The 24052-nt window shown below is 37.9% G+C and overlaps 1 protein-coding gene and 1 pseudogene across 6 annotated transcripts in view; one reads left to right on the top strand and one right to left on the bottom strand.

Moving 5' to 3' along the window:
- PDS5B (PDS5 cohesin associated factor B) overlaps positions 1–24052 on the top strand; it is a 193750-nt gene that overhangs the window by 8472 nt on the left and 161226 nt on the right. The gene's annotated exons all lie outside the window — the stretch shown is intronic.
- LOC133076464 (small ribosomal subunit protein eS6-like) lies at positions 22467–23213 on the bottom strand (annotated as a pseudogene).

Raw genomic sequence — 24052 nt, 5'->3', positions numbered from 1 at the left:
ATCCTTCTGGGGATTTAAAAAATACAACCCTGTACAAGTATATGTATCCCACCCCACGCCTCCCCTCACCCCAACACATGTCTTACACTAATGTTGGAAAGTTTAATTGCTTTGCCTTTTATTTATCTATCTATCTATCTATCTATCTATCTATCTATTTATTTATTTATTTATTTATGTCACTTAACAGTATACCCTGGAGATCTTCCTGTATTAGTATATAAAGTGCTAGTATGTGTGCTCTCTCTCTCAACAGCTGCAGAGTGCTCATTTTGTTTATGGACCATAATTTAACTAGCCCACTGATGGACAGTTAAATTGTTTCCAGTTCTTGCTATTAGAAAGATGCTGCATGAACAACCTTGTACATATATCATTTTGTACACATGCAGGTGTGTCTGTAGATTAACTTCCTAGAAGTGGAATTATTGGGTCAAAGAATAAAGCGGATACAATTTTGATAGATACTGTTAAGGTGTTCTTCATGAGGGTTGTAGGATATAATTTTGATAGATATTGTTCCGTTGTCCTTCATGAGGGTTGTAACAGTAATGTATACGCGAGAGTACTTGTTTTCCTAAAGCCTTGCCACCACAGCATACAATGACACTTTTTGGATTTTTGCCAATATGATAGGTGAAAAATGGTACCTCAGTGTAGTTTTAATTTACATTTCTCTTTTTTTTTTAAAACATCTTTATTGGAGTATAATTGCTTTACAATGGTGTGTTAGTTTCTGCTGTTTAGCAAAGTGAATCAGCTATACATATACATATATCCCCATATACCCTCCCTCTTGCGTCTCCCTCCCACCCTCCCTATCCAGCCCCTCTAGGTGGTCACAGAGTACTGAGCTGATCTCCCTGTGCTATGCGACTGCTTCCCACTAGCTATTTTACATTTGGTTGTGTATATATTGTCAGTGCCACTCTCTCACTTCGTCCCAGCTTACCCTTCCCCCTCCCCGTGTCCTCAAGTCCATTATCTACATCTGCGTCATTATTCCTGTCCTGCCCCCAGGTTCTTCATAACCTTTTTTTTTTTTTTTTTTTTTTAGATTCCATATATATATGTTAGTGTACGGTATTTGTTTTTCTCTTTCTGACTTATTTCACTCTGTATGATAGACTCTGGGTCCATCCACTTCACTAGAAATAACTCAATTTCGTTTCTTTTTATGGCTGAGTAATACTCCATTGTATATATGTGCCACATCTTCTTTATCCATTCATCTGTTGATGGACACTTAGGTTTCTTCCATGTTCTGTGTATTGTAAATAGAGTTGTGGTACACGTCTCTTTTTGAATTATGGTTTTCTCAGGGTACATGCCCGGGAGTGGGATTGCTGGGTCATATGGTAGTTCTATTTTTAGTTTAAGGAACCTCCATACTGTTCTCCATAGTGGCTGTATCAATTTACATTCCCACCAACAGTGCAAGAGGGTTCCCTTTTCCCACACCCTCTCCAGCATTTATTGTTTGTAGATTTTTTTGATGACGGTCATTCTGACTGGTGTGAGGTGATACCTTATTGTAGTTTTGATTTGCATTTCTCTGATGATTAGTGATGTTGAGCATTCTTTCGTGTGTTTGTTGCCTGTTTGTAAATTTTCTTTGGAGAAATGTCTGTTTAGGTCTTCTACCCAATTTTGGATTGTGTTTTTGTTTTTGTTTTTTGACATTGAGCTGCATGAGCTGCTTGTAAATTTTGGAGATTAGTCCTTTGTCAGTTGCTTCACTTGCAAATATTTTCTCCCATTCTGCGGGTTGTCTTTTCGTCTTGTTTATGGTTTCCTTTGCTGTGCAAAAGCTTTGAAGTTTCATTAGGTCCCATTTGTTTATGTTTTTATTTCCATTTCTCTAGGAGGTGGGTCAAAAAGGATCTTGCTGTGATTTATGTCATTACATTTCTCTTATGAGTGAAGATGAGTATCCTTTCATATGTTTGGGCCATTTTGATCATTCTTTTTTTTTTTTTCTGTGAACAGTCTGATCTTAATCTTTACTCATTTTCCTGTCCATTTTGGGGATTCTTGAATTTCTCTTCAGTCTATGTGCAGTGTTGGTTTACTAAAAGGAAACATGACTAGCTTGTTGCAGGTGCCTTCTTACAGGTAGCTCTGCTTCCAGTTTTCACTCTCTTTTAGGCTTTCTCTCACAGTGTTAGCAGAGTGATACTTCTAATTGCAGATTTGTGTGTGTCATTCCCTTGCTTAAAGCTGTTCAGTGCCTCTTCACTGCCTCTATAATCCAAATGCCTTCACCTTAGCATGGTACCTACCTACCTTGCTGGCATTTCCTTTTTTTCCCCATAGGTTCTCCAAACTCCAAAAACACTGAACTGCTCCTAGCTCCCTGTTGTGTTAGACCCTTTGCCTCTGTGTCTTTGCATGTGGTATTTCTCTGCTTATAATGATCCATTCCTGCTTGTCTGCACGTCCGAAGTCCTGCTTTTCATCCTTCACCTAATGAAAAGGCTTTTCTGTTACCTAACTCTTCTTTCAGGCAGTGTATGGTGCCCTTTTCTCTTTCTCACAAGTCCCTGTGTATATCTTTTCTTTTTTTTAAATTAATTAATTTTTATTTTTGGCTGTGTTGGGTCTTCGTTGGGGTGCACGGGCTTCTCACTGTGGTGGCTTCTCTTTGTTGCGGAGCATGGGCTCTAGGCACGCGGGCTCAGTAATTGTGGCTCGAGGGCTCTAGAGCACAGGTTCAGTAGTTGTGGCTCGAGGGCTTAGTTGCTCGGCGGCATGTGGGATCTTCCCGGACCAGGGCTCGAACCCGTGTCCCTTGCATTGGCAGGCGGATTCTTAACCACTGCACCACCAGGGAAGTCCCCCTTGTGTATATCTTTATAATGGAAACCCTCACATGTGTATTGTTATTGTGTATTTCCTTGCTTTAGATTGTTATCCTCTTGAGGCATGGACTTAACAGTTATTTTGGAAGCTAGCATCATGTTTGGCACATAGTAGATGAGTAACAATTACTGATAACCCATAAATGTGTATATATATATACACTAAGTATATATGTGGACAACCCAGGACAAAGAAAAAATGGAAAATTAATACTATGAGCTCAAATTTATTTTTAAAATTTGTTTTTATTTATTTAAATTGAGATGTAAATTGAATACAGTAAAATGTACAGATTTTAGCTGTTCGCTTTTAGGTGTGACAGTTATACCCGTGTAACTGACTGATAACCAGAAGATGATAAAGAACCTTCTCATCACCCCAGAAAGTTCAGTGGTTGCCCTTTCCATTCTGTTCCCCTCTCTCCCAAGCACTGTGATGTCTAACAATGTAGATTATTTTGTTTGGTCTTCATACAGTGTGTGCTTTTTTGCATCTGGCTTCTTTTGCTTAACATATATTTCCAGATGCATCTATGAGGTTGGATGTGTCAGAGTTCTTCTTTTTATTGCTGAGTAGTATTTTGTTAGATGAATATACCAGAGTTTATCTTTTCTTCTGTTGGTGGATATTTGAGTTGTTTCCAGTTTCTTATTGTTAAGAATAAGGCCTGCAGGGATCTTCTTGCAAACATGTGTTTTCATTTCTCTTGAGTAAATGCCTAGGATTGGAATTGCTGGTTCACAGGCAGATGAGTGTTTTACTATATAAAAAACTGCTGTGTAATTTTTCAGTTTTCTCTTATATACTCTCACTGTGACTCTGTGTTAGTTCTAGTTGCTCTACATCCTTGCCAGCATTTGGATAATCATTTTTTAAATTTTAGCTATTTAGTGGACGTGAAATGGTATGTTGTGGTGTTATTTTGGATTTCCTTGCGAGCTAATGATGTTTCATATGGTTACTGACAATTGTCAATAATTAGTGTATTTTCTTTTGTGGAATATCCCTAAGTTTTTTGCACATTAAAAAAAGTTGGTTATCTTTTTATTATTGATGTGTAAGAATTCTTAATATAGTCTGGATATGTTTTTTGTCACATCAGTGTATTGAGAGTATTTTGTCCCAGTTTGTAAGTTTGTGTTTTCCTTAACAGTGTATTTTGATAAGCTAAAGTTTTTAATTTTGACGAAGTTCAATTAATCAATTTTTTTCTTTAATAGATTTGAGTTTTAAGAAGCTTTTGCCTACTCCCAAGTCTTGAAAATAGTTTCCCTTGTTTTCTTTTAGAAGTTTCATAGTCTTTTGCGTACAGGGCTATGATCCATCTTGAATTAATTATTGTGCATGGTGTGAAGTAGGCGTTGAGGTTCGTTTTTACAAATGCATTTATCCAATCCCAACACCATTGTCTGAAAAATTTTGTTTTCTTTCCTGCACTGAACTGCCTTTGTGTTTTTGTCCAGGAATGTTTGAACACATATGTATGGATCTGTTTCTGGACTCTCTTGTTTCTTTGATCTAATTGTTTCTCCTATGCTATTATCATACTGTCTCTGTTACCTTAAGTCTTGGAATCAAATAGTGTGAATCCTCTAATATTGTTTGGCCAGTCTAGTTCCTTTGTGTTTCCATATAAATTTTAAAATCAGTTTGTCAATTTCTATTTAAAAAAAAAAAAAAAGAACCTTTTGGGATTTTGATTGGGATTGTGTTGCTCTATAAAACATTTAGGGAGAACTGACCTATAACAATATTGAATTTGGTAGTCAGCCTTTAACATGGTTCCCATTGATCTCTGCCTCTTTGTATTTGTATCCTTTTGTAGTCACCTTGCACATTATATTAGGGTTGGTCTGTGTAACCAACATAATATGGTTGAAGTCACTTCTGAAATTAGGTTATAAAAGGCACAGTGGCTTGTGTATTAGTCTCTTTCTCTCTCTCGTCAGTCACTCTAGGAGAAAACAGCTGCCATGTTGTAGAGAGGCCCATTGTCAAGCCTGTGAACGAGCTGAGATTTTACCCTACTTGCAAGCTAACAAGTTAGCCTACTGCAGTTTCATGGATGCTGATAGAAGACATGAGACTCTTGGGTCTGCGTCGAAAGACAGGTTATTGTCACAGCTATAGTAGTAGCCAGGGTACTGTCAGCATTTTTGCACCAGTTCCTCAAGCTCCAAATCGCACTTGATGTGAAGAGGGTCAGATGACAACTGCACATGCAGTGCTTGCATTACAAGAGAGGAATTCCGAACATAGGGAACCTGGATGTTTTTTAATGGGCAGTAAGCATACCTGTTCTTTGCTCTGGAGGAGACTTTATCTTCCACATCTGTTCACTTTATAAACACCTTTGGGAAGTTAGTCTGGAACAAAAGGCAGTGAGATTCTCAGTTGCAAGATGTGCAGAAATGCAAGAGACCAATGGAATATTGTCTCCTGACATCCACATGACAAAGAATTGAGGCCTTCTGCCAGTAGCCTTGAGTGAACTTGGAAGCAGATCCTCTGGCCTTCAGTTGAGTGTAGACCTAACTACAGTTTGCAACCTCATGAGAGACCCTTGAGCCAGATCCACCAGCTAAGCTGCTCCTGGATTCCTGACCCTTAGAAACTGTGTGAGAAAATAAATGTTATTTTCAACTGCTGAAGTTTTGGAGTACTTTATTACACAGCAGTAGATTATTAGTACAGTTGTTTACCTCTTCTTTTATTTAGGTCTTTTTTTGATACATACTGTAAACATAAATTTATATTTACGTATCTACGTATCTATGCAAGATCTTTATGTCAGCCCAATGAAATAGGTTTTTCCATATGTTACTATGTCAATTATGTAATATGATTTTGTTAACATATTAACATATGTACATACAATGTAAAGTAACATTTTAATGTTTTCCGTAGAGATCTTGCAGTTAAATTTATTCCTAAAGATTTTTCTTTTTGATGCTATTTTCTAAATTTTATTTTTTGATTTTTTTCTGGTAGTATATCCAAATACAGTAGTTGTCTTAAAAATTGTGTGTGTATTCTTTGACCTTGCTGAAATTCATTCAGTTCCAATAGTTTTTTTGTAGATTCTTTAGGATTTTCTCTACATAAACAATCATATCTGTGAATAAAACAGTTTTATTCTTTTTTCTCCCATCTTTATAAGCTTTTATTTCTTTGTGTTACTTTATTGCACTGTCTAGCATTTTCAATTTAATGGTGAAGAGATGGTGGGAATGGACATTCTTGTTTTATTCCGCATCTTAAGGGGAAAACATTGTCTTTTAACATTAAGTAGAATGTCAGCAGTGTTTTTTTTGTAGATTAAAAGAAATCAGATGGAGCATGTTCCCTTCTATTCCCAGTTTAGTGAGATTTTAATTTTTAAATTATGGATGGGTGTTGAATTTTGTTAGATGTCCCCCCGTTTTTGTATTTATTGAGATGACTATGGCTTTTACGCTTTATTCTGTTATTATGGTGAATTATATTTATTGATTTTTGGAAGTTAAACCAATTTTGCATTCCTGGGTTAATCTCATTTGGTCATGATGTATTGTCCTTTTATCTGTTTCTGAATTTGGTCAACTAATATTTTGTTGAGGATTTAAGTGTCTATGTTCAGGAGGAATATTGGTCTATGATTGCCATTTCTTGTAATGCCTTCTAATAGCATGGTTAGACTAGCCTTCTGAAACCTGGAAATGTTTCCTCTTCTGTTTCCAGAAATAGTTTGTATACGATTGATATAATTTCTTTAATGTTTGGTAACCATCTAGGCATGGAGGGTTTTTTGTGCATGCGGGAAGATTTTTGGTAACAGGTTTTGTTTCTTTGGTAAATATATGGTTATATGGATTTTCTGTTTTGTCTTTTTTCCCCCAAGCAGTATATCTGTCTCATTTAAGTTATCAAGTCTTTTGGCAGAAAGACTGTAATTTTCCCTTGTGATCCTTTTAATGTCTGTAGGAGCTGTAGTGACCCCTCTTTACAGTCTTCTCTCCTTGGTCATTCTTGCTAGAGGTTTAGCAATTTTCTTTCCACAGCTTTTGGTTTCAATAATTTAATTGATTTTATGCTTATCTTGATAATTTCCTTCACTCTTATTTTCACTTGGTTTAATTTGTTCTTTTTATCCTCTGGCTTCTTAAGCTGGAAATTTAGGTATTTAATTAGGGAATTTAGATATTTAAATTTAAGACTTTGTTTTTAAATATAAGCACTTAAAGTTATAATTTCCCCCACATTTTTATATGTTGTATTTTCATTTTCAGTTCAAAATATTTTCTAATTTCCTCTGTGATTTCTTCTTTGACTCATGGATTTTTTTAGAAGTGTGTTGCTTAATTTTCAAATATTTTGGGTTTTCCTGGATAGCTTATTGAAATTGATTTTTTATGTAATTCTGTTATAGTCACAGAATATACTCTGTAAGATTTCTGTCTTTTGAAATGTGAGGCATATTGTATGGTGTGGTATATAGTCTCATACAATTAAGTTGGTTAATAGTGTTCTTTAAATCACCTATATTTGAAGTCAGAAAATGTCCTGCAAAGGGCTGTATAGACAATAGTTCAGGTTTTGTGAATTATACTGTTTCTGTTTTAACTACTTTGCCCTTGTAGTGCAAAAAGCCGTCATGGCAATATGTAAATGAATGGGCATGGCAGTGTTATAATAAAACTTCATTTACAAAGATGGGCAGAGGTCCTGCAGTTTGCTGACCCCTGATTTATATGCCTGTGGATTGCTTTTTATCCATTTCAGTTGCTGAGAGAGGGGTTCTAAAATTTCCAAATATACCTGTGCATTTGTTCATTTCTTCCTGTAACTTTTTCAGCTTTTGCTTCATGTATTTCCTCCATGTAGTTTTCCCCTCAAGCTCTGATATTAGATGCATTCTCATTTAGGATTGTTATGCCTTCTGGATGAATTGACCTTTTTACCTTTGATAATTCTCTTACTGAAGTTAATTTTTTCTGACATTAGTTAACTTATACCAGTTCTCTTTTGTTTACTATTTATATTTATGGAGTATAATTTTTTATTATATGTTTAACCTGATTGTGTCTGTTTTTTTTTTTAATTTTTATTTATTTATTTTTGGCTGTGTTGGGTCTTCGTTGCTGCGCACAGGCTTTCTCTAGTTGCAGTGAGTGGGGGCTGCTCTTCATTGCGGTGCACGGGCTTCTCATTGCAGTGGCTTCTCTTGTGGAGCATGGGCTCTAGGCACGCGGGCTTCAGTAGTTGTGGCACGCGGGCTCAGTAGTTGTGGCTCACGGGCCCAGTTGCTCTGCGGCATGTGGGATCTTCCCGGACCAGGGCTCGAACCCATGTCCCCTGCATTGGCAGGCGGATTCCAAACCACTGCGTCACCAGGGAAGTCCTGTGTCTGTTTTTAAAGTGTGTCTCTTATAGACAGCATGTATTTAATGGGTTTCCTTCCTTCCTTCTTCCCTTCCTTCCTCCCTCCCTTCTTTTAATAGTAAACATATCTAATAAATTCTGTCTCTGAGTGGAGGATTTGGTAACTTTACATTTAATGTTATTTATACAGATAAGTTTAATTCTCCCATTTTGCTCTGTTTTGTCAGTTTGTCTCCTCTGTTCCTTCTCTTATTGCCTTCTTTTATGTTGGTCAAATTTAAAAAAATATTTTAGATCTTTAATGGGCTTTTTAAACTGTACTGCTTTGTATAAGTGGCTGCTCTAGGGATTACAGTATTCATGATTAACTTTTACAGTTCATTTAGCATTAATATTATGCCACTTGATGTAAAATGAAAGAACCTTAAAAAGCATAATTACATTTAATCTTTTTGCTATTGGTGTGTTAATTTTTGCTTCAGCACAATGCTGTTTTTGCTTTGAATAGTCAGTTGCCTTTTAAAGAATTTAAGGAGAGAAACAAGAGAGTGTTTTGTATATAACTACATAGTTGTTTCGGATTTTCTATATTTGTGTAGATCTAAGTTTCGTCTGATGTCATTTCCCTTCAACTTCAATTTCCTTTAACATTGTGTAATGTCCAGGTCTAGTGATTAAAGTCTTCAGCTTATGTGTGTACGTGCACACACACACACCCCCCCAGATAAAGAGTAAGTGTATATATTTATATATATATATGCTTACTCTTAATTTTCAAGAATATTTTTGCTGGATATAGATTCTGGTTGACTTAAAGATTCTTCTTAATTGTCTTCTGGTCTCCATTGCATCTTTAATTTTCAACAATTTGATGTGTTTTTTTTTGTTGTTGTTATTCTGCTTAGAGTTTGTTGAGCTCATTGAATTTGCAGATTGGTTTTTTCACCAATTTTTAGCCATTTTTTAAAATGCTTTTTCTGCCCCATTCTCTCTTCTCCTTCTGAGATTCTTGTTCTTTTGCTTAAAAATGTAATATAGGTCTGTGAGTTTCTGTTATTTTTAATTTTTTTTCTCAATCTTTTGCCCTCAGTTCTTCAGATTGAATAATTTCTACTGATTTGTCTTCAAGGTCACTGATTCTTTTTAATTTTGCTTCTAATATGCTGTCAAGCCCATTCCCCACCCCCCCCATTTATTTATTTACTTATTTTCCAGTTTCATTGAGATATAATTGATAAGCAACATTGTATAAGTTTAAGGTGTATAGTGTGATGCTTTGATACATGTATATATTGTTAAATGATTACCACAATAAGGTGGGTTAACACATCTGTCATCTCACACAGTTAACATTACTTTGTATGTGTGGTGAGAATATTTAAGATTTACTCATCTAGCAGCTTTTAAGTACACAATACAGTATTGTTGACTATAGTTACCATGCTGTACATTAGAGTCCCAGAACTTAATTTATCTTATAACTGAAAGTTTATGCTCTTTAACAAAAATCTCCCCATTCCCCCCACCCCCGTCAGCCCTTGTCCACTGTCTGTTTATATGAGTTCAGCTTTTTAGATTCCACATATAAATGAGATCATACAGCATTTATCTTTCTCTGATTTATTTCACTTACATAATGTCCTCAAGGTTCATCCATGTTGTTGCAAATGACAGTATCTCCTTCTTTCTCGTGGCCAATATTTTCTTGAATATGTATATCATATCTTGTTTATTCATTCATCCATTGATGGATATTTAGGTTGTTTCCGTGTCTTGGCTATTGTGAGTAATGCTGCAGTGAACATGGTGGTACAGATATCTCTAAGCCCACTTTGAAATAACATACTCTTCAGTTCTGGTATTTCATTTTTTAACTATTTTCCATTTATCTGCTGAGATTCCCCATTGTGACCATGTTTCCCATTAAGTCCTTGAACAAATTTATAGTAGCTTCTTTAAAGTCTTTGCTTGTTAATTTCTTCCTTTGAATTATTTCATTGTTTTTTTCCGTTTATTGTTTTTTTTCCATCCTTGACAGTAGGTCACATTTCCCTGCTGCTTTTCATGTCTAGAAAATTTTAATGGTAGAGTGGACATTGTGGGCGATATATTTCTAAATTCTCTTTATCTTCTTCTGATGAGTATAGTTAAATAACTGCTTGATCACCTTGAACTTGTGGAGGCTTGGTCTTATACTTTAAGATGGGTCTGTAGAAAGCCTGAGGTGTTTTTTAAGCCCTTGTAACTTGGACAGGCTCATGTCTCTTCTGCAGTGGGCAGCAGCTGAGATTGCTGCTGAGTTCTTGTAGATTTCCAGTTGTTGTTTTCCACTGAGCTCCTTGAAATCTTCCCTGAGCATACTCACCTCAGGGCTCAGTGAAGAATTTGAAGGAGTTTATATTAGTTTTTGAGGCTTCTGCTGCTGTGACTCACTCCTTTCCTGAATTTGCCCTCTGTATTTCTTACCACTTTGTGCCCATGAACTTAATAAAACTGCAGCTTTCTGCTTGAGTTCTAGTAGCCCCGTGCTATTGCAGACTAGGAGTGCCCTCAGGGGGAAAAGCTGTGTAAATTTGAACCTCTTCCAGTGTGCTTCCCTTCTTTCAGTCGTCAAATTTCCAATTTCTTCCTGCTCTTGATGGTTTCTTCTGCTTTCAAGTCATTCTTAAAAGTGTTTTATCCACAGGTTTTATTTGTTTTTTATAATTGCTATATGTGGAAGCATTAATTTAATGAGTTGCCAGAAACTACTACACCATTATTAGAACTCTTCAGACTGATTTTCATTCATTTCAAACTAAGTACAGTTGCTGACTTAACACACACCTTGTGTCAGGCTTACACATCTTTAGAATAAGACAGAAACTCACTTTATTTTCTTTTTAAAAATTTTTGAATTTTATTTAAAAAATTTTTTTATACAGCAGTTTCTTGTTAGGCATCAGTTTTGTACACATCAGTGTATACATGTTAATCCCAGTCTCCCAATTCATCACACCACCACCACTACCCCCCTGCGGCTTTCCCCCCTTGGTGTCCATACATTTGTTCTCTACACCTATGTCTCAGTTTCTGCCCTGCAAACTGGTTCATCTATACCATTTTTCTAGGTTCCACATATATGCGTTAATATACGATATTTGTTTTTCTCTTTCTGATTTAACTTCACTCTGTATGACAGTCCCTAAATCCATCCACGTCTCAACAAATGACCCAATTTCGTTCCTTTTTATGGCTGAGTAATACTGCATTGTATATATGTACATTTTCTTTATCCATTCGCCTTCCAATGGGCATTTAGGTTGCTTCCATGACCTGGCTATTGTAAACAGTGCTGCAATGAACATTGGGGTGCATGTGTCTTTTTGAATTATGGTTTTCTCTGGGTATATGCCCAGTAGTGGGACTGCTGGATCATATGGTAATTCTATTTTTAGTTCTTTAAGGAACCTCCATACTGTTCTCCATAGTGGCTGTATCAATTTACATTCCCACCAACAGTGCAAGAGGGTTCCCTTTTCTCCACACCCTCTCCAGCATTTGTTGTTTGTAGATTTTCTGATGATGCCCATTCTAACTGGTGTGAGGTGATACCTCATTGTAGTTTTGATTTGCATTTCTCTAATAATTAGTGATGTTGAGCAGCTTTTCACGTGCTTTTTGGCCATCTGTATGTCTTCTTTGGAGAAATGTCTATTTAGGTCTTCTGCCCATTTTTGGATTGGGTTGTTTGTTCCTTTAATATTGACCTGCATGAGCTGTTTATGTATTTTGGAGATTAATCCTTTGTCCATTGATTCGTTTGCAAATATTTTCTCCCATTCTGAGGGTTGTCTTTTCGTCTTGATTATGGTTTCCTTTGCCGTGCAAAAGCTTTGAAGTGTCATTAGGTCCCATTTGTTTATTTTTGTTTTTATTTCCATTACTCTAGGAGGTGGATCAAAAAAGATCTTGCTGTGATGTATGTCAAAGAGTGTTCTTCCTATGTTTTTGTCTAAGAGTTTTAGAGTGTCTGGTCTTACATTTAGGTCTTGAATCCATTTTGAGTTTATTTTTGTGTATGGTGTTAGTGAGTGTTCTAATTTCATTCTTTTACATGTAGCTGTCCAGTTTTCCCAGCACCAGTTATTGAAGAGACTGTCTTTTCTCCATTGTATATCCTTGCCTCCTTTGTCATAGATTAGTTGACCATATGTGTGTGGGTTTACCTCTGGGCTTTCTATCTTGTTCCATTGATCTGTGTTTTTGTTTTTGTGCCAGTACCATATTGTCTTGATTACTGTAGCTTTGCAGTATAGTCTGAAGTCAGGGAGTCTGATTCCTCCAGCTCCGATTTTTTCCCTCAAGACTGCTTTGGCTATTCGGGGTCTTCTGTGTTTCCATACAAATTTTGAGGTTTTTTTGTTCTAGTTCTGTAAAAAATGCCATTGGTAATTTGATAGGGATTGCATTGAATCTGTAGATTGCTTTGGGTAGTATAGTCATTTTCACAATATTGATTCTTCCAATCCAAGAACATGGTACATCTCTCTATCTGTTGGTATCATCTTTCATTTCTTTCATCAGTGTCTTATAGTTTTGTGCACACAGGTCTTTTGTCTCCTTAGGTAGGTTTATTCCTAGGTATTTTATTCTTTTTGTTGCAGTGGTAAATGGGAGTGTTTCCTTAGTTTCTCTTGCAGATTTTTCATCATTAGTGTATAGGAATGCAAGAGATTTCTGTGCATTAATTTTGTATCCTGCAACTTTACCAAATTCTTTGATTAACTCTAGTAGTTTTCTGGTGGCTTCTTTAGGATTCTCTATGTGTAGTATCATGTCATCTGCAAACAGTGACAGTTTCACTTCTTTCCCAATTTGTATTCCTTTTATTTCTTTTTCTTCTCTGATTGCCGTGGCTAGGACTTCCAAACTGTGTTGAATAATAGTGGTGAGAGTGGACATCCTTGTCTTGTTGCTGATCTTAGAGGAAATGCTTTCAGTTTTTCACCATTGAGAATGATGCTTGCTGTGGGTTTGTCATATATGGCCTTTATTATGTTTAAGTAGGTTCCCTCTATGCCCACTTTCTGGAGAGTTTTTATCATAAATGGGTGTTGAATTTTGTAAAAAGCTTTTTTTGCATCTATTGAGATCATATGGTTTTTATTCTTCGGTTTGTTACTCTGGTGTATCACATTGATTGATTTGCGTATATTGAAGAATCCTTGCATCCCTGGGATAAATCCCACTTGATCATGGTGTATGATCTTTTTAATGTGTTATTGGATTCTGTTTACTGGTATTTTGTTGAGGATTTTTGCATCTATATTCATTAGTGATATTGGTCTGTAATTTTCTTTTTTTGTGATATCTTTGTCTGGTTTTGGTATCAGGGTGATGGTGGCCTCAGAGAATGAGTTTGGGAGTGTTCCTTCCTCTGCAATTTTTTGGAAGACTTTGAGAAGGATGGGTGTTAGCTCTTCTCTAAATGTTTGATAGAATTCACCTGTGAAGCCATCTGTTCTTGGACTTTTGTTTGTTGGAAGATTTTTAATCACAGTTTCATTTTTATTACTTGTGATTGGTCTGTTCATATTTTCTATTTCTTTCTGGTTCAGTCTTGGAAGGTTATACCTTTCTAAGAATTTGTTCATTTCTTCCAGGTTGTCCATTTTATTGGCATAGAGTTGCTTGTAGTAGTCTCTTAGGATGCTTTGTATTTCTGCAGTGTCTGTTGTAACTTCTCCTTTTTCATTTCTTAATTTTATTGATTTGAGTCCTCTTCCTCTTTTTCTTGATGAGTCTGGCTAATGGTTTATCTATTTTGTTTATCTTCTCAAAGAACCAGCTTTTAGTTTTATTGATCTTTGTTATTGTTTTCTTTGTTTCTATTTCGTTTATTTCTGCTCTGGTCTTTATGATTTCTTTTCTTCTACTAACTTTGGGTTTTGTTTGTTCTTCTTTCTCTAGTTCCTTTAGGTGTAAGATTAGATTGTTTATTTGAGATTTTTTTTGTTTCTTGAGGTAGGCTTGTATAGCTATAAACTTCCCTCTTAGAACTGCTTTTGCTGCATCCCATAGGTTTTGGATCGTCGTGTTTTCATTGTCATTTGTCTGTAGGTATTTTTTGATTTCCTCTTTGATTTCTTCAGTGATCTCTTGGTTACTCAGTAACGTATTGTTTAGCCGCCATGTGTTTGTGTTTTTTGCGTTTTTTCCCCTGTAATTCATTTCTAATCTCATAGCGTTGTGGTCAGAAAAGATGCTTGATATGATTTCAATTTTCTTAGATTTACTGAGGCTTCATTTGTGAGCCAAGATGTGATCTATCCTGGAGAACGTTCCGTGCGCCCTTGAGAAGAAAGTGTAACCTGTTGTTTTTGAATGGAATGTCCTATAAATAACAGTTAAATCTATCTGGTCTGTTGTGTCATTTAAACCTTCTTTTTCCTTATTTATTTTCATTTTGGATGATTTGTCCATTAGTGTAAGTGAGGTGTTAAAGTCCCCCACTATTATTGTGTTACTGTCGATTTCCTCTTTTGTAGCTGTTAGCAGTTGCTTTATGTATTGAGGTGCTGCTATGTTGGGTGCATATATATTTATAATTGTTATATCTTTTTCTTGGATTGATCCCTTGATCATTATGTAGTGTCCTTCCTTGTCTCTTGTAACATTCTTTATTTTAAAGTCTATTTTATCTGATATGAGTATTGCTACTCCAGCTTTCTTTTGATTTCCATTTGCATGGAATATCTTTTTCCATCCCCTCACTTTCAGTCTGTATGTGTCCCTAGGTCTAAAGTGGGTCTCTTGTAGACAGCATATCTATGGGTCTTGTTTTTGTATCCATTCAGCAAGCCTGTGTCTTTTGGTTGGAACATTTAATGCATTCACGTTTAAGGTAACTATTGATGTGTATGTTCCTATGACCATTTTCTTAATTGTTCTGCGTTTGTTTTTGTAGGTCCTTTTCTTGTCTTGTGTCTCCCACTTAGAGAAGTTCCTTTAGCATTTGCTGTAGAGCTGGTTTGGTGGTGCTGAATTCTCGTAGCTTTTGCTTGTCTGTAAAGCTTTTGATTTCTCCATCGAATCTGAATGAGATCCTTGCTGGGTAGAGTTATCTTGATTGTAAGTTCTTCCCTTTTATCACTTTAAGTATATCATGCCACTCCCTTCTGGCTTGTAGAGTTTCTGCTGAGAAATCAGCTGTTAACCTTATGGGAGTTCCCTTGTATGTTATTTGTCGTTTTTCCCTTGCTGCTTTCAATAATTTTTCTTTGTCTTAATTTTTGCCAATTTGATTACTATGTGTCTCGGCGTGTTTCTCCTTGGGTTTATCCTGTATGGGACTCGCTGCACTTCCTGGACTTGGGTGGCTGTTTCCTTTCCCACGTTAGGGAAGTTTTTGACTATAATCTCTTCAAATACTTTCTCTGGTCCTTACTCTTTTTTTTCTCCTTCTGGGACCTCTATAATGTGAATGTTGTTGTGTTTAATGTTGTACCAGAGGTCTCTTAGGCTGTCTTCCTTTCTTTTCATTCTTTTTTCTTTATTCTGTTCCACAGCAGTGAATTCCACCATTCTGTCCTCCAGGTCACTTATCCATTTTTCTGCCTCAGTTATTCTGCTATTGATTCCTTCTAGTGTAGTTTTCATTTCAGTTATTGTATTGTTCATCTCTGTTTGTTTGATCTTTAATTCTTCTAAGTCTTTGTTAAACATTTCTTGCACCTTCTCGATCTTTGTCTCCATTCTTTTTCCGAAGTCCTGGATCATCTTCACTATCATTATTCTGAATTCTTTTTCTGGAAGGTTGCCTATCTCTAGTTCATTTAGTTGTTTTCCTGGGGTTTTGTCTTCTTTTTTCATCTGGTACATAGTTCTCTGCCTTTTCATTTTGTCTATTTTTCTGTGAATGTGGTTTTTGTTCCACAGGCTGCAGGATTGTAGTTCTTCTTGCTTCTGCTGTCTGTTCTCTGGTGGATGAGGCTATCTAAGAGGCTTGTGCAAGTTTCCTGATGGGAGGGACTGGTGGTGGGTAGAGCTGACTGTTGCTCTGGTGGGCACAGCTCAGTAAACTTTAATCCTCTTGTCGGCTGATGGGTGGGGCTGGGTTCCCTCCCTGTTGGTTGTTTTGCCTGAGGCAACCCAACAGTGCAGCCTACCTGGGCTCTTTGGTGGGGCTAATGGCAGACCCTGGGAGGGCTCACGCCAAGGAGTACTTCCCAGAACTTCTGGTGACAGTGTCCTTGTCCCCACGGTGAACCACAGCCACCCCCCGCCTCTGCAGGAGACCCTCCAACACTAGCAGGTACGTCTGGTTCAGTCTCCCCTGGGGTCACTGCTCCTTCCCCTGGGTCCCGATGTGCACAGTACTTTGTGTGTGCCCTCCAAGAGTGGAGTCTCTGTTTCCCCCAGTCCTGTTGAAGTCCTGCAATCAAATCCCACTAGCCTTCAAAGTCTGATTCTCTAGGAATTCCTCCTCCTGTTGCCAGACCCCCAGGTTTGGCAGCCTGTCGTGGGGCTCAGAACCTTCACTCCAATGGGTGGACTTCTGTGGTATAAGTGTTCTGCAGTCTGTGAGTCACCCACCCACCAGTTACGGGATTTGATTTTACTGTGTGCCTCTCCTACCGTCTTATTGTGGCTTCTCCTTTGTCTTTGGATGTGGGGTATCTTTTTTGGTGAGTTCCCGTGTCTTCCTGTTGATGATTGTCCAGCAGCTAGTTGTGATTCTGGTGTTCTCACAAGAGGGAGTGACAGCACGTCCTTCTACTCTGCCATCTCGGTTCAGGGCCCCAGAAACTCACTGTTAATTCAATTACGTGTATTTGATTTAAATACGTAATTATTTAGTGAAAAGCCTAGCGTTAAAGAATGCTTATAAAGACTGGTGAAAGGGACAGCCATGTTTCTACTGCCGTTTCTTTTCCCCTTTATTAGCGCCAGCCTCTGATAGATAGCAGTGAGACACATGCGACCAGATAATACTGGAAGAAAATGTTGTTTTTCACCTGTCTTTGACTTTTACTTTTCTTGATATTTCTACTCTGTGGAAAAAAGTAGTAAAATGTAAATGTTTGTCTCAGCTGCTTCTGTCTCAAAATTCATTTTCATGATAGGGCTATTGGACATCTGTTTATGTTTAAATGGTTAGCTAGGACGAGATCTGGTCTGGAGGACCTTTTAGAATCGTTCTACAAAAATTTGACTTTATGGCTCTGACTTTTAAGCAAAATATATTTAAAAAGAAGGTGTGTCCAAGAGGGAACTGGATGCGTTGATTCTAAAGATGGCACATACATCTAATAAATTGATTGTCTTGTGCGTTTAGCATAAGTCTAAGGTTAACATTAATATAGTCTAAATACATATTTTAAGATGTGTTGACTTTTAATTGTTCTCTTGAAATTAAACAAGGTTATTTTGTTGTCTTAATGTAAATATAATTTAGTAAGAGATAGATTTCAAAATTTGTACTGGCTTCTGTAGAAAGTAAGTGCAGGGCTTCCCTGGTGGCGCAGTGGTTAAGAATCCACCTGCCAGTGCAGGGGACATGGGTTCGAGCCCTGGTCCGGGAAGATCCCGCATGCCGTGGAGCAACTAAACCCATGTGCCACAACTACTGAGCCTGTGCTCTAGAGCCTGCGAGCCACAACTACTTAGCCCACGTGCCACAAGTACTGAAGCCTGTGCGCCTAGAGCCCCTGCTCTGCAACATGAGAAGCCACCGCAATGAGAAGCCTGCACTCCGTAACGTAGCTCCCACTCACCACAACCAGAGAAAGCCCGGGCACAGCAACGAAGACCCAGTGCAGCCAAAAATAAATAAATAAAAATAAATAAATTTAGAAAGTAAGTGCGTTCAAACCTAACATACTTTAGGTAAATCCTTAAGTATTTTTGCTGATGGAAGGTAAATGAGGTATATTATAACCCCAATATGTGCTATTTGACTTTTTATCTTTTTTTCTTGTATAAACTTATTTATTTTTGGCTGCAGTGGGTCTTCATTGCTGTGCGCAGGCTTTCTCTAGTTGTGGCGGGCGGGGGCTACTTTTCGTTGCAATGCGCAGACTTCTCATTGCGGTGGCTTCTCTTGTTGCGGAGCACAGGCACTAGGTGCGCGGGCTTCAGTAGCTGTGGCTCAAAGGCTCTAGAGCGCAGGCTCAGTAGTTGTGGCACATGGGCTTAGTTGCTCCGCAGCATGTGGGATCTTCCCGGACTAGGGCTCGAACCCGTGTCTCCTGCATTGGCAGGCGGATTCTTAACCACTGCGCCACCAGGGAAGCCCCTGAGTTTTTATCTTTAATTCAGTGTTTTAAGAAGTAGATAAGAGGCATGTGGATACCTTTAGCCCTTTCTACAGTAGTCTAACTCTAAATAACATTTCTGTCTTTGTCAGTTAGCGTTTGATTAGAGAAGTAAGATTATTGTTGTGATTGGTTTTTTGGTTTTCCCAATTGTAAGAACTGGTTATACACACCTGAATCTGCTTCTAGGCTTGAAGTTAGCAGGGCTAGTAGTTGGGAAGGGAACATGGCCATGAAGGGGGGGAGAGGAAGGTTAGACTGGAACCTGCAAAGAATATTTGGATCTTTTAGAAATGAGTTAGAACCTATGAGCCCAAACTTGAACTTTCATGGCTCTCACTGCTTCCACACCTGCAACCTTGATGATGTAGGTAACCTTTAACGTTGATGATGTAGGTAACCTTCAACCTTGATGATGTAGGTAATCTGCAGTAGGTGTGGCACACCTCACCATGGAGCTGCACACAAACCTGCCCCACTATTATTTGGAAAAGCAAAGGTGGAGATCTGACAGGAGCTGGAAGAGCTGTAGGCTCAATTGCTGCCCCATGCCAATGAGCCCAAAAATCCATGACACTGTGTGAGGACTGCGGTAACACCTGACCTTAGATTGACATTCTGAACCTGGCAGCTGCTTCACTTTTGTCTTCTAATCTCATGGGAATTTTTTTTTCTCTTTTTGAGGCCAACCCTAACCCACAACCATGCAGGGAATGAATGGTGTTTGGGAAAATTAGTTGCAACCCGGCTAAGGTAAAAAGCCGTCACAGACCATCACTTGTCACCACGGCACCAGTGCACACTTCTTTTTATCATATTTACCTTATAAATGAAGACAATTACGAAAGTATACTTTTGGTGAACATAATGCATCTATCCTTTGTTCACCTGATAACATACAAATGCTCTCCTTAAGAGAGGATACAAAATCCCTTTATCCATAGGTGGGTTAATTTTTTTTCTACCTATGTCACATTTTCTACTTAATATCCTGTAACTTAAATATGGAGATATGAGATTAGCTACTATCAGATGGATGTAGAAAGCGAGGTAAGAAGTAAGTTGGTTAATATATATACAAATTTTTTATATCATAAAAGAAAGAAATACTCATTAGAATTTTCATTTCTGCAACTAGTCATGTGGTTGTAGTTGCTGTCTATAATTATCTTCTGCTGTCATTCCACAGTCCCTCTGTTCTTGGCAATACCTCAGCTGGTTGTGGTTTCTTGCCTGATGGGGTGACCTAAATCTTCATTCCTTAAGGGTCTGGGTCATTAGCAGTCCTGCCTGGATTGTTTCCACTGACTTTAATCACAGTACATGGAAATACTAAGTGGCCTCCCAGAGGAACTCCTGCATTCCAGACATACTTTCTGTTAGCCCCTCTTGTGTGGTAGCAACCTGACTTCCCCTTGATTGTGAGATCAGAACCCTAGTCGGTTCTGTAACCCCCTTCTTTGTCTGTTGATTCATTGGCACGAATAACCCAAAGTGGCACTCTCAACTTACAGTTTAATGGAATCGTTTCTGCATCCCTTGGTGGAAACTAAGATCTTCCAAAGGAACTATATGGCATAGATGGATATGGGTGGGTAAGTGATGTGGTGTGTTGTATGTGTCAGTGAATTGGGAAACAAAGTAAATCTGTTTAGAGTGAGAATGAGTTAATACAAATTAACATAGGTATATTTCACAATACTTGGGGAGTTAGTAGGATACCCTATATGAAATATTTATTTTGAAAGAAGTGTAAATATATTCAGAACGTGCGTATAGTTTTTTCTTTTTTATTATCCCATATTTAATAATGCGCAGATGGTTGGTAGGTTGGTAGCAGTTGAGTTTGAATCTATGTGTTTTTTTGTTTGTTTTTTGGCCATACGGCATGTGGGATCTTAGTTCCCCGACCAGGGATCGAACCTACGCCCTCTGCATTGGAAGCGTGGAGTCTTAACTACTGGACCGCCAGGAAAGTCCCAAGTTTTGAATCTAGATCTGATATACTTCTTGGATTTTTTGTTTACCTAAAGGAGGAAATGAGAATTACATTTACTATTTTGAGCTTTTATAAATTAATTTTAAAGAATATAGAACAATGAACATAAATGACTTCATTTTCACAAATGAAAATACTGCAGTGGCATTGCTTGTCATATCTACTCTGAAACTGGAAAGAGGATGAGCCTGGAGTCAGACCACCTGGCTTTAAATTCCAGCTGTTCTGCTTACCATGAATTTCTGTTAACTATGGCTCTTTAACAACCCCCCCCCCGCCCCCCCGCATTTCAGTGGCTTAAAATGAGTGTGCGTTATTACTCATGAATCTGTAGATCACGTGGATGGTTCTGATCACCTGGGCTAGATTTGGCAGATTTCATCTAGGATAGCTCATAACATCGGTGGTCACCTGGCAGATTGTCTGGAAGCTGGCTGGTCTATGGTGGCTTCTCACATTTCTGGCTGTTGGCTGGCTCTCTGCTGGATGATGGAGGGTGACTGAGGCACATGTCTCTCATCATTTATCAGGCAAGTCTGGGCTTCTTCACATGGTGGTGGCAGGATTCTTAGAGAGGTAGTAGAAGCAAGCAAGGTCTCTTGAGGTCTACACTTGGAACTGGCACAACATCACTTCTGCCACGTTCTGTTGGTTCAAGGCAAGTCATGAGGCCAGACAAGATTCAAGATGTGGGAAAATGAGCTCTACCTCTTGATGGGAGGAGCTGCAGTGTCACATTGCTAGGGGTATGGATACTAGGAGGGGTGGAGAATTGGGGCGATTGTATAAGCATTTTACCATACAACATGATGCTGCACAAGTCTTTTCATCCCTTTGAATCTGTTTCCTAACCTGTAAAAATGGCTAGGAGAGTAACGATTCTTTTTGAGACAATTTTGAAGATTAGGTAAAATAAACTGTGTGAAGTATCTATGGTAGTGCCTTAATATATGCCAATATGTGCTCAGTAAATGTTTATTATTATAACTTACAATGATTAGGTGTTCTATATTCATGACTAAAATACTCATGATAATCCTGTGATCCTGTCATTATTTCCTTCTTATAGCTGAGGAGACAGACTGAATTGCTTAAGTTACCAGTATGCCAAGGTTGGTGGTAGACCCAACGTTGAACCAAGGTTTTTTGTTTTTGCTTTGAAAACCTAATACTGGCCTTTGAGAGCCAGTACAGTGGTAAAACATGGGGCCTCTGGAACTGTTAGAGTCCTTGTCCCAGACCTTACTAGCCTTTCAGCCTTGGGCACATTACTTAACCTCTTTGTGCCTCACTTTCTAGGAAAGGAGATTGCTTACCTCCCACCGTTGTTGGTGAGGACTAAATGAATTAATATACATTGTTTAGAACTACGAGCACAGGCTAGGTGGGTACTCTATATGTTATTCCTTTTCTTCTTCTTCTTACACTATGCTGCCTTTAGTCCAAACCTTTAAAAACCTTTCTTATTGAAAATATTAAATGAGGCTGAAGTTATCACCCTTTTCTTTTTAGAGCCATCTAATTTTTTCATGAAGTAGTATTAATCTTTATGGTTAGTTTCCTAATATAGTAATTATGGATTTTACTGATGTGAATTGGTTATACGGGGGCATTTCAATTTGAGGAAAAACTATTCCACGGTACTGTGTCTTTTTTTTTTCTCCATCTCCTTCCTGAGCTTTTCTTGCACAATGTCATTCATTTCTGTGGCTTCTGTTTAATGTTGGTTACTCTCAAATCAACATCTGAAGTTTGACCTCACTCCTGATTTTCATTCCTTAATTGGTTTTTCTTCTCTCTCCAGTTAGTTAATAAATTTACTATTTCTGTTATCTCTCACACTTTTCTCCTTTATGCTTATTGCTTTTGGTTTAGTGCAGATTCTTCTCATTTTTTTTTTTTTTTTTTGATATCTGACCTTATTTATTTGTTACTCTTAGAACATCTTATTTTTGACTGGATTCAGAGGTAGAAGCTTTCAGAGAGGACAGCCTCCCTCTCTTGGTAGTCTCTTCCTGGCATTTTTCTTTGGCCTCCTTCATTCTCTTGGCCAAAAGTTTAGCATATTCTGCAGGCTTTCTTTATTTTTCTTGGTACACTGTTCTTTCAGAGCAATATGCTGATGTTTGTGTTGCAGAACACGTGGAATAACAAACACTGAATCTTGTGTGCCTTGGTCCTAGGTTACTCACCCTCTTTGTTTAGGGGCTTTCTCACAACACACTGGTGGACATGATCTTCTCTAGAGAGATTGAAAAGTTTGCGAATTTTAGCGATTTTGGTCCCGAGTCGACGAGGCTCAGTAGTATCAGTGACTTCAGGAATATCCTTCTCTTCCTTTTTTTTTTTTTTTTTAAATAATGACCAAGTTGAAAACACTTAGACTGGTGTCCACAATGCAACCCTGAACAGATTTGCACTTTCTTTCTCCAGTCTTCCTTCGTCTGTAACAGGACTGCCCCTTAGTAGCAGATGGACACGGCCATGGGTAAAGACACCCTGATTCATGGGAAACCTTGTTTGTCGTTCCCACCAATGATTTCGACCACATAACACTTCCATTCTTTACCCAGAGCATTAGCAGCAACTTCTGTGGCCATACACTTCTCATAAAAGGTACAAAGTTTGCATTCATTGTCCACTTCAGTGAGTTTCTGGCATCTAGTGGCTGGGAAAGAGATGTTCAGTTTCATCCTGAAGCAGCTGACCAGCTCTGAGGTGCTGCAAAAAAGAGCTCATCATTTTTTTCTTAAATTAGTTTAGAAGCTTCCTAATCAGTCTCTTAACTCCATTCTTACCTTTTCCCAGTTCATCTTCCAGGGACTGTCAAAATAGTTTATGTAAAGAACATTTGATCATTTTATTCGTTTGGTTAAAATGTTAACTTCACATTGCTTGCAAGAAAAAATAAAGTTGAGCGTTCAGGGCTCTTGATGAATCTGTCTCTGCTTCCCTCTCCAGCAGAATCTTTAGTTACTTTGCAACAGAATTTCTGATTTCTGCTGTGTGAAATTATCCAGGACTGTTATATTCTCTTGCATGTCTGTGCATCTGCGTGTGCTTTTAATTTCATGTGAAATCCTCTGCGTATGTTTGTTCTGTTGGCACACTTTGCGCATCTTTTTAAAGATTTAGCTCAAGTGTGATTTTTCAGGGAAGGTTTCCATATCCCTACTACATACTTTCAGACTCCTGATTCTTTGCCTGGATTGGTATATGATTTATTATAGCTTTTATCCCATTGGTGTTTTTAAACATCCTTTTTTGGATATAATTCACATACAATACAGTTCACTAATTTAGTGTACAGCTCAGTGGTTTAGTATATTTACAGAGTCGTGCATCTGTTACCACAGTCAATTTTAGAACATTTCATTACCCCGCAAAGAAACTCACACCTTTTAGCCAACACCCCCTAACATCTCATCTCCCTTCCCCTCCCCTCTGCAACCACTAATCTGCTTTCTGTCTCTATAGATTTGCCTATTCTGTACATTTCATATTAGTGGAATCATTTAATATTTGGTCCCTT

The sequence above is a fragment of the Eubalaena glacialis genome, chromosome 16 (genome assembly GCF_028564815.1).
Source record: "Eubalaena glacialis isolate mEubGla1 chromosome 16, mEubGla1.1.hap2.+ XY, whole genome shotgun sequence".
NCBI classification, from domain to species: domain Eukaryota; kingdom Metazoa; phylum Chordata; class Mammalia; order Artiodactyla; family Balaenidae; genus Eubalaena; species Eubalaena glacialis.
Note: the sequence above shows the minus strand (reverse complement) of the source record. Positions and strands in the feature narration are given on the sequence as shown.